The 12,570-nt window shown below is 53.3% G+C and overlaps 1 protein-coding gene across 1 annotated transcript in view; it reads right to left on the reverse strand.

Moving 5' to 3' along the window:
* SND1 (staphylococcal nuclease and tudor domain containing 1) overlaps positions 1-12,570 on the reverse strand; it is a 220,073-nt gene that overhangs the window by 121,195 nt on the left and 86,308 nt on the right. The window lies entirely within an intron of this gene.

Raw genomic sequence — 12,570 nt, forward strand, 5'->3', positions numbered from 1 at the left:
TGGCCCGTACGGGCAGGGGTACCTTTACCTTTACTTTACCGTCTTCTTGCCTTCTCTCCCCACCTGTGTTTGTGATCCCTTTGTTCTCTTTCTTTGGCAAAGACCTCCTCCCCCCCCCCAGGAAACCTTCTTGCCTCTAATTCCTTCCTTGACTGTTCGCATTAACGCACGGGCATCCCCTGGGCCTCCATGGTTACTTTCCAGATCTGTGCTCTACACTCCAGCGGAGTCTCTAATACTGTCTTTTTAAAGAACTCCCAAGCATTTGGGACCAATTTCCCCCTCTCGACTTTGCCTTTCGGCTTCCTCTTCACCAGCCTCCTCATTTGGGGAAGTTGCCTCCTCCAAAATCAAGTGTGACGATGTCAATTGGCCATTGAAACATTTATTTAATTTAATGGCACGATGGTCATGGCTCCCAATAGGCTTGACAACACTGACATCTCGCACCAGGCCACCCATTCAAATTGATTCAGGGTCGCTGTCTATCTGGTCGGTCCCACGACTAACTGCTACGCAGCACAGTCATTGAGGGAATCCAGAAATTTTAGCTCTTTGACCCCATAATCTCACCCATACACCGAGACGCCCCAAGCTGTGCCTGTCTATTATTAAAAATAAATTTATTTATTTAGTTTTTCATATTAAAAATTTACAGTCACATATCCAACATAAAAGGGACGCGGGTGGCGCTGTGGGTTAAACCACAGGGCCTACGACTTGCCGATCAGAAGGTCGGCGGTTCGAATCCCCGTGATGGGGTGAACTCCTTTTACTCGGTCCCTGCTCTTCCCAACCTAGCAGTTTGAAAGCATGTCAAAGTGCATAGAATCATAGAATCATAGAGTTGGAAGAGACCACCAGGGCCATCAAGTCCAACCCCCTGCCAAGCAGGAAACACCATCAGAGCACTCCTGACATATGGTTGTCAAGCCTCTGCTTAAAGACCTCCAAAGAAGGAGACTCCACCACACTCCTTGGCAGCAAATTCCACTGTCGAACAGCTCTTACTGTCAGGAAGTTCTTCCTAATGTTTAGGTGGAATCTTCTTTCTTGTAGTTAGGATCCATTGCTCCGTGTCCGCTTCTCTGGAGCAGCAGAAAACAACCTTTCTCCCTCCTCTATGGGACATCCTTTTATATATTTGAACACGGCTATCATATCACCCCTTAACCTCCTCTTCTCCAGGCTAAACATGCCCAGCTCCCTTAGCCGTTCCTCATAAGGCATCGTTTCCAGGCCTTTGACCATTTTGGTTGCCCTCCTCTGGACACGTTCCAGTTTGTCAGTGTCCTTCTTGAACTGTGGTGCCCAGAACTGGACACAGTACTCCAGGTGAGGTCTGACCAGAGCAGAATACAGTGGCACTATTACTTCCCTTGATCTAGATGCAATACTCCTATTGATGCAGCCCAGAATTGCATTGGCTTTTTTAGCTGCCGCGTCACACTGTTGGCTCATGTCAAGTTTGTGGTCAACCAAGACTCCTAGATCCTTTTCACATGTACTGCTCTCAAGCCAGGTGTCACCCATCTTGTATTTGTGCCTCTCATTTTTTTTGCGTAAGTGCAATACTTTACATTTCTCCCTGTTAAAATTCATCTTGTTTGTTTTGGCCCAGTTCTCTAATCTGTCAAGGTCGTTTTGAAGTGTGATCCTGTCCTCTGGGGTGTTAGCCACCCCTCCCAGTTTGGTGTCATCTGCAAATTTGATCAGGATGCCCTTGAGTCCATCATCCAAGTCGTTGATAAAGATGTTGAATAAGACCGGGCCCAAGACAGAACCCTGTAGCACCCCACTAGTCACTCTTCTCCAGGATGAAGAGGAACCATTGATGAGCACCCTTTGGGTTCGGTCAGTTAGCCAGTTACAAATCCACTGAGTGGTAGCATAGTCAAGACCGCATTTTACCAGCTTCTTTACAAGAATATCAAGTAGATAAATAGGTGCCGCTCTGGCGGGAAGGTAAATGGCATTTCCATGCACTGCTCTGGTTCACCAGAAGCAGCTTAGTCCTGCTGGCCACATGACCCGGAAGCTGTATACTGGCCCCCTTGGCCAGTAAAGTGAGATGAGCGCCACAACCCCACAGTCGGCCATGACTAGACCTAACGGACACGAGTCCCTTTACCTTTACCTTTACCTTTACCTTATCCAACATACAACATAGACACAAGATTCCAAAGAATCTCCTGGACTTTCCTCCCCGCCCCCCTTTTGTGGGTCCTACTGTTAATCATTTCCTCCTGCATCTTTTAATCCAAATCCTTTACCTCTCTGTTGTGTCCAAAATTCACCACTAAACTACCGGTGTTATTCCAAGCTGTGCCCGTCTAGCTGGCCTTGGAATTGGCAGCATTTTGGAGTATGCCACCTTGCAACTCCTGGCTTTCTGTCTCCTTCCGCAGCAACCCAAATCTGGCCCCCAGGACTAAATTTGTAGAGCCACGAAAGCAGCTGCTCTCCAAAGCCGGCAGGAGAAAACATCCGAGGGACAGATGGGCCCATCGAGAGGCAGCTCACCCGACTGTGTACCTGCTCAGACCCCAGGCGTCAAATACATCCTGAGTGTTCACAGAATGCCCCCCCCCCGAACATCCCTGGGCACAGAGCCCAGAAACTGGGAGAGGTTTTCTCCTGAGCAAAAGTTTCCTGGAAGGGCACGTTCTGGGGAGGTGGGAAGAGCAGGGCGGGCACAGAGCTCAGGCGCCCAGAAGCAGCAGCTCCTGCCCCGGGACCCCCAAGAGGCAAAGTGATTGCAGCCCCCATCCCCTTTCCTTCTCTTTAAAAAAAATTGATTTACCGTATTTTTCGCCCTATAGGACGCACTTTTTCCCCTCCAAAAATGAAGGGGAAATGTGTGTGCGTCCTATGGGGCGAATGCAGGCTTTTGCTGAAGCCTGGAGAGCGAGAGGGGGCAGTGCGCACCCCTCTTCAGGAAGCTCTGCGCAGCCCTCGGGAGCACGGCGCAAAGTCGCGCTGGGCTCCCGGCGGCTGCGTGGAGCTGCCTGCATTCCGAAGCCTGGGACGTGCTGAAGAGCGCGCCCGGGCTTCGCGCACCTCTCCGCAAGCCTGGGGAGACCAGCGCGACTTCGGCCGGGCTTCCTAGGCTTGCAGATAGCAAGCTGTTCTGGGGGCTGGGGTTGGGGGAAGCTCGGACTTCCCCCACGCCTGGGGGGGGATTTTTTTCTTTATTTCGCCCCCCCCCCAAAAAAAACCCCTAGGTGTGTCCTATGGGGCGGTGCGCCCTATGGGGCGAAAAATACGGTAATCATTTTTTCGATACAAACAACAACCGCAAAAGACAGAAACCTTTCTTCCGAGATCCGGTGCTTCCTTACGATTCCAGGGAGCTGCCATTTCCCACTGCCATAAAAAATGGAATGCATTCATAAAAATTATAACGACCTGTTAAGAACCGCATACTTCTTGGATTAATAGCATCACTTCTACACCTATAGGTCCGATTGTATTACGGTTTCAAGCACCTTTCCCAAGGGCCCGTGGAACGGCTTTCTGGGGGTTATTGTCCTAGAAGGCAGCTCCTAAATAACAAATGAAGGCCTGGCCTGGGAGCTGGTGCTGGTCTGGTCGTATTGCATTTATACCTCACCTTTTCCTCTCAAGGAGTTCAAGGCAGGGTCCATGGTTCTTGCCCCCCTCCTTGTTTAATCCCCACAGCAACCCTGTGAGGTAGGTCAGACTGAGAAAGGGCCTGGCCCCCAAAGCCCTGCCCGGGGAGCTTCATCACTGAGTGGGAATTCGAACCCGGGTCTCTGCCAGGTCCTAGTCTGGCACGCTAACCACTACACCATACGACCCATACCCCCCGCCCCAAGGGGAGGGACCCAGCACTGCCTCCCCGATCCGAACGGACTGGCAGGAATCCACAGCGTCCACACAGATAGAGAGGGGCGGATTTTCCCAAACGGGGGAGAGCGGAATCAGAGGAAGAAGGCGCTCTCATTATTAAGTTACGAGAGCAACGGCGCATCGCCTTGCCGACTGTCAGTAAGTTTGCAGACTGTCAGTAACAAACAGAAAATTGCCTGTCAGTAAAAACAAAAGCTGTGGGCGCACAGACACACACAAAGCGGAAACTGTGCCCAGCCAGGAGAGCTATTCTAGGGAGATGGCAGAAGGTGCTTGCTTCACAGAACCAGAGGATGGTGGAGCGGGAAGGGACACCCGGGGTCATCTAGTCCAACCCCCTGCAAGGCAGGAATCTCAGCTGCAGCAGACATGGCAGGTGGCCGCCCAACCTCTGCTCAGAAACCTCCAGGGAAGGAGAGGCCACCACCTCCCCAGGGAGACCAGCCCACCCTGAAACGGCTCTTAGCGCCAGAAAGTTCTTCCGGGTGTTCAGCTGGAATCTCCTTTCTTATAACTTGAAGCCATGGGTTTGAGTCCTGCCCTCCAGAGCAGGAGAAAGCAAGATGGAGCAAGAATGTTTTCTGCTGTAGGATTCCAACAGATGCAATGGATTCAAAAGACAAGGGAGGAGATTCTGATGAAACATTTCATGACTGTCTCGCCAGAGTGGTGCATGCTCTGGTTATCTCCTGCTTGGACCACTGCAATGCGCTCTACTTGGGGCTACCTTGGAAGGTGACCCGGAAACTACAACTAATCCAGAATGCGGCAGCTAGACTGGTGACTGGGAGCGGCCGCCGAGACCATATAACACCAGTCTTGAAAGACCTATGTTGGTTCCCAGCACGTTTCCGAGCACAATTCAAAGTGTTGGTGCTGACCTTGAAAGCCCTAAACGGCCTCGGCCCAGTATACCTGAAGGAGCGTCTCCACCCCCATCGTTCTGCCCGGACATTGAGATCCAGTGTCGAGGGCCTTCTGGCAATTCCCTCTCTGCGAGAGGCCAAGTTACAGGGAACCAGGCAGAGGGCCTTCTCGGTAGTGGCACCTGCTCTGTGGAACGCTCTCCCAGCAGAGGTCAAGGAAATAAACAACTATATGACATTTGGAAGACATCTGATGACAGCCCTGAATTTAATGTTTGATGTTTAATTGTGTTTTTAATATTTTGTGGGAAGCTGCCCAGAGTGGCTGGAGAAACCCAGCAAGATGGGCGGAGTATTATTATTATTATTGAAGGACCTTCTGCTGGTGAGAACCGTTTTAACAGTGGAACGGACCCCCTTGGGTGGACTCTCAGTCACTGGAGGTTTTTGAGCAGGGGCTGGGTGGCCAATTGCCAGGAATTCCGTACCTGACATCCCTGCCTTGCTGGGGGTTGGGATGAATGACCTTTGGGGAGCCATTCAGATTATATACTACCATAAATTCTGTAATTCTATAAGGGCTTGCAACTCGGATTCCCGATTGTCTGCATCCCAGCAGAGCCTGGCAGGGTCACACAGCCTACTGGCCAGGGGCACGTCCTTATCCTTGACCCGGCCACGGGGCCAATCATTGGGAGAGAAAGCCAGGCATGAAAGGACCCCCCTCCCTTTCCTCCCTCCTGTGCTGAATGGTTTTCCTGGAGGAATGTCGTGCAGAGACCCAACACAGACACCAGTTTGGGGTCCTGGCTAAGCAGGCTCCCTTTATGAAGCAGCCGCCAAAGACCTCCAGGGGAGGGGGCCGTGCCAGGCTGCAGGAGGGGCTGCTGAGGGGTGGGCACTGCCCAGGCTGCTTGTTCCTAGGCAGCCCCATCCCAGCCCCCTCACCCTGCGCTGCCAACGTGCAGAAAACGTGCCACGCAGGCCCCAGATCCTCTCCTGACCCCGGGAGTTGCAGGTGCTCATTAGTCGGCAAGTCACGTCCCCGGCAAGCGGCAGAAGGACGGCTCTCTGCCCCACGCCGGGCCGCCGCTCGCCTGCCCACCCCCAGCCCGGCCCTTGGGCTCCCCTCCTTGCCACGGCCTGGAGGGTCCCAGAGGCTGTGCTTTATGGACCAGCAGCAACGGCGGCCAAGACCGTCGGAGGAAACAAATGAGGCCTGTTTAGAGGCCGCCCGGCGCGCTATAAAACCGGCGCTCCATAAAACTCCACGCTGCTGTGACGGAAGGGCAGGGGGAGCATCCATCACGCTCCCCCTGCCTCCGTGGCCTGGTGGGGGCTTCCGATCTGTTTGACGGCAGCAGAGGCAGATAACCAAGTTGCCTCCCCGTGATGGCTTTCCTTTGGGGGTGCGCCCGGGGGCCGGCCAAGAATGCCTCCCCAAGGCCCTGCAGAGCCAACGGGGAAGGGCTGCTTCCCTCTTCTCCCTGCACCCAGCGAGGAAGGAGAAGCTCCCCAAAGAGGCAGGCAAGAGGGGGCAAGGCCCCTCTTTTGGGGCAGCCTGGAAATCCCCAGTCTGGGTGGGAAACTCATGAGAGCAGGAAGGGAAGACCTTTGGGCGAAGATCCCAAGGGGCAAGTCCTGGGCTGCAGGGGATGGAGTCCCTTCTGACTCTGCCATTATATGGTGCCCCCCTAACATGAAACGGGAGGCTGGAGGGGGTGCCTGCTCCCCCACCCGCTTGCAGCTGCTGTCACAGGACAGCGGAAGCTTGAGGCCAGTCCCTTCTGCTCCAACGGCCTCAAGAACCTCCATTTCCCTCTGCAGGAAAGCCAACTCTCTCCATCGGAGCTGCGCTTGGCAGGGCTGCTTGTGGCATCAGAAGGCACTCGATCGACTGGGAAGGCAGCAATTGGGCACTAAGGTGGGAGATCTCAGCCTTCCCTGGACCCAACGTGCTGGAGCCGCTTGGGAGGCCCAGGAATAATAATATAATAATAGTAATTTATTATTTATACCCCGCCCATCTAGCGGGGTTTCCCCAGCCTCTCTCTGGGAACGGACAGGGCGGTGCCTGGGCTGCCAAGGGAGGCCATTCATGAATGGCTGTGGGGAGGTCTGTGATTCTCACCCACCCACCTCCCCTGGACACAGGAGGAGGAGGATGCTCTCCCTGCACCGAGAAAGGCAGGTGAGCCAACACCGAGGGAGGGCAAGCTCTGCCGGAAGGCGGCCAGCCAACCCCTCCCTGCTGGGGCTGAGGGATGTTGCAGAACATCGGGCAGGGACAGGAGCATGGCCTCTGACCCCCAGAAACACAAGTCCTCCTGGCTCAGGACTTGGAAAAGGCAGCGAGGCCTCCTGAAGCTTGGGCGTCCCAGCTGAGCCTACAAGGAATGCACGCACACACCCTCCTGTTTAGGAGCATTGCTGAGTTGCAAGGGCCCCTTCCAGGTCATCTAGTCCAACCCCTGCTCTGTAAAGGATCCCTGCCCTCCTGTGATGTCTTCTGCAGGAGAGCACACACCCACACCCCGTGTGCCCTGGCATCGCTTCTGGGGCGCTCCTGGGCTTGGAAAGCCACCAGGCAAGGCAGCTGGCTCAGCGGAGGGGAGGCACATTCTTGAAGGCCTGCCAAGCGCATGGCTCAGATGAGAAGCCCCCCCCCCACTCCCATCAGCTGAGACATTCATCAAGCTGCTGAGTGATTATCCAATGGCTGGCTCCCTGTTCCCCTTGGAGGGAGGGGAAATGGCTGGCTGCGCAGGGAGATCTGTCTTCCCTTGTGTGACAGGAGAGTCTTGGGGGGGGGATCACCCCACATGTGCCAGCCTGCCAGTGCTGCCACCCCAACACACACACACACACAGAAGAGCAGAGCAGGCTGCAGAGCAACCGTGCTCAAGCCCCAGCAGCAATGGAGTTGGGGGAACTTATCAGCCACACCAACAGATCACAACTGTGCAAACCGACCATAGGAAGCTAACAAGAACCTGCTGGATCAGGCCCCGGGGGGCCCACCTAGCCCTGCACCCTGTCCTCACAGGGGCTGAACTCTGGGAAACCCAAAATCAGGATCCGAGCACAAGAGCCTTCTCCCCTCTTGTGGGTCCGAGCAACTGGGACTCAGGCACATAACTGCCTCCGACCACAGAGACTGAGCACATCCGCCCTGGCTGGCCACCCCTGCCTCCTGCAGCAGGGAGTTCCACAGTTTAAATCTGCACCGCGATGTTCAGCCATCATCAGAACCGGCGGGGGAGAGCCGCTCTGAAGACAGGAGACCGTTCTGCGTAAAGCAAAGGCAGGTGCGGACGAAAGAGCATCGAATCACAGAGCTGGGAGGTGTGGGAATGTTCAGGGATGCAGGAGAGGATACTTTGTCTGATTATAGCCTTTCCAACTTGTATAAACAAGTTCACAATTTAGCAGAGTAACATTCCCCTTTTTAAACTTGGCAGATGCGTTTGCTCAGGCTCGCTAAAGCCTCTATAATAACTCTTCTGGTATTTCCCCCTTATTCCCTCATAAAAGATAAGACACAACAGTGTCTTCTATAAAAGTATAAAAAGGTTTACTCACACATCATTCTGTTCACAATAGGATCCCAGAAGGCAGACTTAGCTTAGAAAAGTAACATACACCTGGAAACTATCTCATAAGGAGACAGTCCCTTTGGAAGCCAAGAGAGCATCTTTGGCTAAGCAGATGTTGCTTCTTCGACGAAAATAGTCACAGAGAGAGAGATGGCTGCCCTGCCCTGTGCTTTTGTAATTACCTGCACAGGTGAGGCCACGCCCACCTCTAGTCACATGCAGAGGAAGTCTGTCCCAGCCCAGAAGGAAACAGGAAGTTGACCTGCTGGCTGGACAAACATTCCTCCCCATGTGTAAGCATGTTCACTCTAGGAATGTTGTCCTTGACTGCTCTTGTGTTTCACATCCCACAGAAGGGACCCCAAGGGTCATCCGTTCCAACCCCCTGCAATGCAGCTCTGTTCCAAGGCGGGGCATGCGGGGGGGGTGTCTGAAGGTGCCTCCAAGTGTAAAGGTGTAAGGCAAGGAAGCCACTCCTCATGGCAGGCAGGGAGGCTGCACCTCCAAGTTCTCCCCATTTCAACCAACCTTTTGCATCCCAAGACTCTGCCCAGTTTCTGGCATCTGTTTTTAGATCAGGGGTGGGAGGGGGGCAGAAGGGGGAAATGAAAACTGGAAGATGGGTCTACAGGCACAGACACACAGAGACACACAGACACACACCCCGCCCTGCAAGCTGCAGCCCCAAGAGACCCTCTGCTCCACCTCTGCAACTGCTTCACTGCCTCCTTCGCCCACAAAGGCACCAGCAGGAGAACCAAAGCAGGGCACCTTTGGGTGCCAGAGAAGATGGCAGACGCCCCCCCCATGAGCACACAGGCCAGTTCCGCAGCAACCTTGCAGGGCAGACCCAGCACCCTGTCTTTGCAGCAGCAGCAGCGACTGTTGAAAGCCTCTTTCCTTTCCTGCAGCAGTAAAAAAAAAAACTATTCTAGGCTGCATCAGTGGAAGAATTGTGTCCCAATAAAGGGAGGTCAGAGTACTGCTCTATTCTGCCTTAGGCCTGGAGAATTGGGTCCAATTCTGGGCACCACAATTTAAGACGGATGTTGCCAAGCTGGGAGGTGGGCAGAGGACAAAGACCAAAGTGATCAAGGGTTTGGAAACCAAGCCTGATGAGGAACAGTTGAAGGAGCTGGGTATGTTTCGCCTGGGAAAGGGGAGACCGAGAGGAGACAGGAAAGACATCTTCAAGGGCTGTCACAAGCTGGTTTTCTCCTGCTCTGGAGGGTAGGACTCGAACCCATGGCTTCAAGGGACAAGAAAGGAGATTCCGACTAAACATCAGGAAGAACTTTCTGGCAGTAAGAGCTGTTTGGCAGTAGAACGGTCTCCCTCGGGAAGCTGTGGGCTCTCCTCCCTTGGAGGTTTTTAAGCAGAGGGGGGATGGTCATCTGTCAGAGATGCTTTAGCTGAAATTCCTGCATTTCCGGGGGCTGGGCTGGATGACCCTTGGGATCCCTTCCAGCTCCGCATGGGTCTCTGATTCGAAGAATCCTCCTGGCAGAGAGAGCCACGATGGCACTCTCTCCTGGGGCCGGTGTGGCAGCTGCCTCTGGCCTGGGCCAGGTTCGGCAGCCTTGCCCAAGCGTGCCACGGGGCGCACGGCAGCAGGGAGCGCTCCCCTGCCAACTGGAACAAGGAGGCCGGAACAATTACCCCACTGGGAGCCGGGCCAGGAGGCCAGAATTAGCAGCCGGGCCACCATGCTGTCAATCAAGCCTACGGGTCCCGCCTCTGGCCTCTGGCTCCCTCCTGCAGCAGAGCAGCGCCCCCTAGTGCCAAACGGCAGAAGGGCCCCCAGCTGGCACCCTGCCTAGGCAGCAGGACTGGAGGGGGGGCTGTGCTGGGGGGACATCTTCCTCAGCCACCCACCAGGATCCCAGGGGCCGCCTCTCTGCACCCCCTTGGCCTGGCCAGGAGGGAAGCTCAGCCACTAGGGCCCAAGAAGCTCAGAAGACCCACGGAGCCCATCCTGCCTGGCCGACCGGGAGGCCTGGAAGCAGGAGCCGGGGACAAGGGCATTTCCTCTGCTGCTCTTTCCAGCAGCAGACATCCAGAGAAACCTTCTGCCCATGAATGTGGAGGCAGAGCAGAGCCATCCTGGCTAGGAGCCCTCAATAGCCCTTCTCCTTTCCTTCCCCTCCTTCTCTTTTTCCTTCTTCTCCTCCTTCTCCCCCTTCTCCTTCCTTTCCTCCTCCTCCTCCTCCTTTTCCTCCTCCATGAACTTGTCCAATCCATTTTTAAAGCCACCCAAATGCCTGCCTCCAGTGGGAGGGAGTTCCACTGTTTAACTCTGCACTGCTTGAAGGAGGACTTTTTTTATTCAATTTTCTGTTTTGCAATTTAAAACACTCCTTTTTACATCCTTAAAATATCAATGGCTTCCCTTCTCCTCTTCCCATGCTTTATTTTACGTACCACAAATCCCTGCATATTTTACAAAAACTATACGATTCAGTCTTCCATTATTGCATCCATCAAAGCTTATTTACACTGCTGAATTTCTCTTAATGCTGCCAGCGTTTTCAGCCGTGCACAATTATTTCCCAGGTATTCAATAAACGTTTTCCAATCTTCTCTAAAGGTATGTTCTTCCAGTTCTCTTATTCTATATGTTAAGTCTATGAGTTGTGAATGTTCTGTCAACTTACGTTGCCATTCTCCTTTGGTTGGGACCTCACTCGTTTTCTATTTTTGGGCTAACAAAACACGAGTCGCACTGGTGGCCAGACATAAATAACCTTTTTGACACCTGGGAATTTCAGTCTGAATTATCCCCAACAGAAAGGACTCGGGGGCGGGGGGTTGGGGGGGGAGAGACTTTTTACATCTGTCCTGAATCTTCCTTCACTAGCAGCAACAACCACCAATGCTAACAAAGGGAACCCCTCCGGGTGCGGGACGTGTAGTTCCATGGCAGAGCCCCCCCCCCCCCCCGTGCAAAAGATCCCAGCTGCCATTTCCCACTGAAATGTTCTCTGAGCTGAGAGAGACCCCGGCGAGGCAAACCCACCCCTCAGTCAGCAGACACACACAAACACAAATTCCTGTGCTCCTCTTCCTTCCACACTCCCCCCATGTCATTTCTACAAAGCCATCCAAATGCACAGGGAAACAAAACCCACAAATAGGTCTCTGCCCTGGCGAGCATACAGTCAGCCTGAGAGGCAAGCGAGGGAGGGAGGCAATGGAGAGCACAGGTCCAGAGGTGGAGGAGGGGGGGCTAAGAGGTTTAACCAAAAACTTTGCAGATGCGGAGGGGAGAGGAAAGGGGTCGCAGTGGGAGGGGGGACCTAAGGGGGTGGGAAAGAGAGCAAAGTCAAGGCAGAGGCTGGGGGACGCTTAGAGATATTTTAATATACAGTCATACCTTGTGTTGCGTTTGCTTCAGCTTGAGCATTTTCAGGTAGCGTCCCACAGTGATCCGGAAGTATCGGAAAGAGTTACCTCCGGGTTTCGCCGCTTGTGCATGCGCAGGTGCTGAAAATGACATCACACGCATGCGCAGAAGCGGCAAATCGCGACCCACGCACGCACAGACGTGGGTTGCGTTCTGCTCAGGTTGTGAACGGGGCTCCGGAATGGATCCCGTTTGCAACCAGAGGTACCACTGTATTAAGAAATGAAATAATACAGAAACAATGCATTGAAATGAACTCACTTGCAGGATTTGAGTAATACACTTACAATGGACAAATATAAACACAAATATGAGGTGAAAATGTTAAGAACAGATTAAGAACACAAGTTTAATTTTAGTAGATAAGGTTTATAAAATTATACCCAGAACAGACAAATATGTAATAAATAGGAAAGGGAAGTAGCTGGGGGGGTTAATTCAAATTGTAAAATGCAATTTGAATTTTTGAATATGTTAAAATTTGTTGGAAAATCTTAATAAAAATAATTTCAAAAAGAAAAGAAATGAAATAATCAGGGGAGAGGGTCTCACGCAGACCACTCTGCGCATGTCAAGGAGGAGACTTTGCTCTGCTTTCTCTCCCACGGACTCAGGCTTGAGAGACGCACCTATCGACCGCCAGACTCTGCATGAGCCATCAGGGTTGCTCCAGGCAAGCTGCATGCCCTCATTTATTTATTGTGCTGCTTGCAGGTTTCTCCGACTGCTTGACACCTTATTTAAGCCATGCGGAGACACGCAAATGCTCTTCAGAGAGTTGAGGGAGGCAGATTTGTGGTCCCCTGCCCCAGCCGCCCGGCTTCTGCCCCAC

The sequence above is a fragment of the Podarcis melisellensis genome (assembly GCF_964234715.1).
Source record: "Podarcis melisellensis genome assembly, chromosome: 10".
NCBI classification, from domain to species: Eukaryota; Metazoa; Chordata; class Lepidosauria; order Squamata; family Lacertidae; genus Podarcis; species Podarcis melisellensis.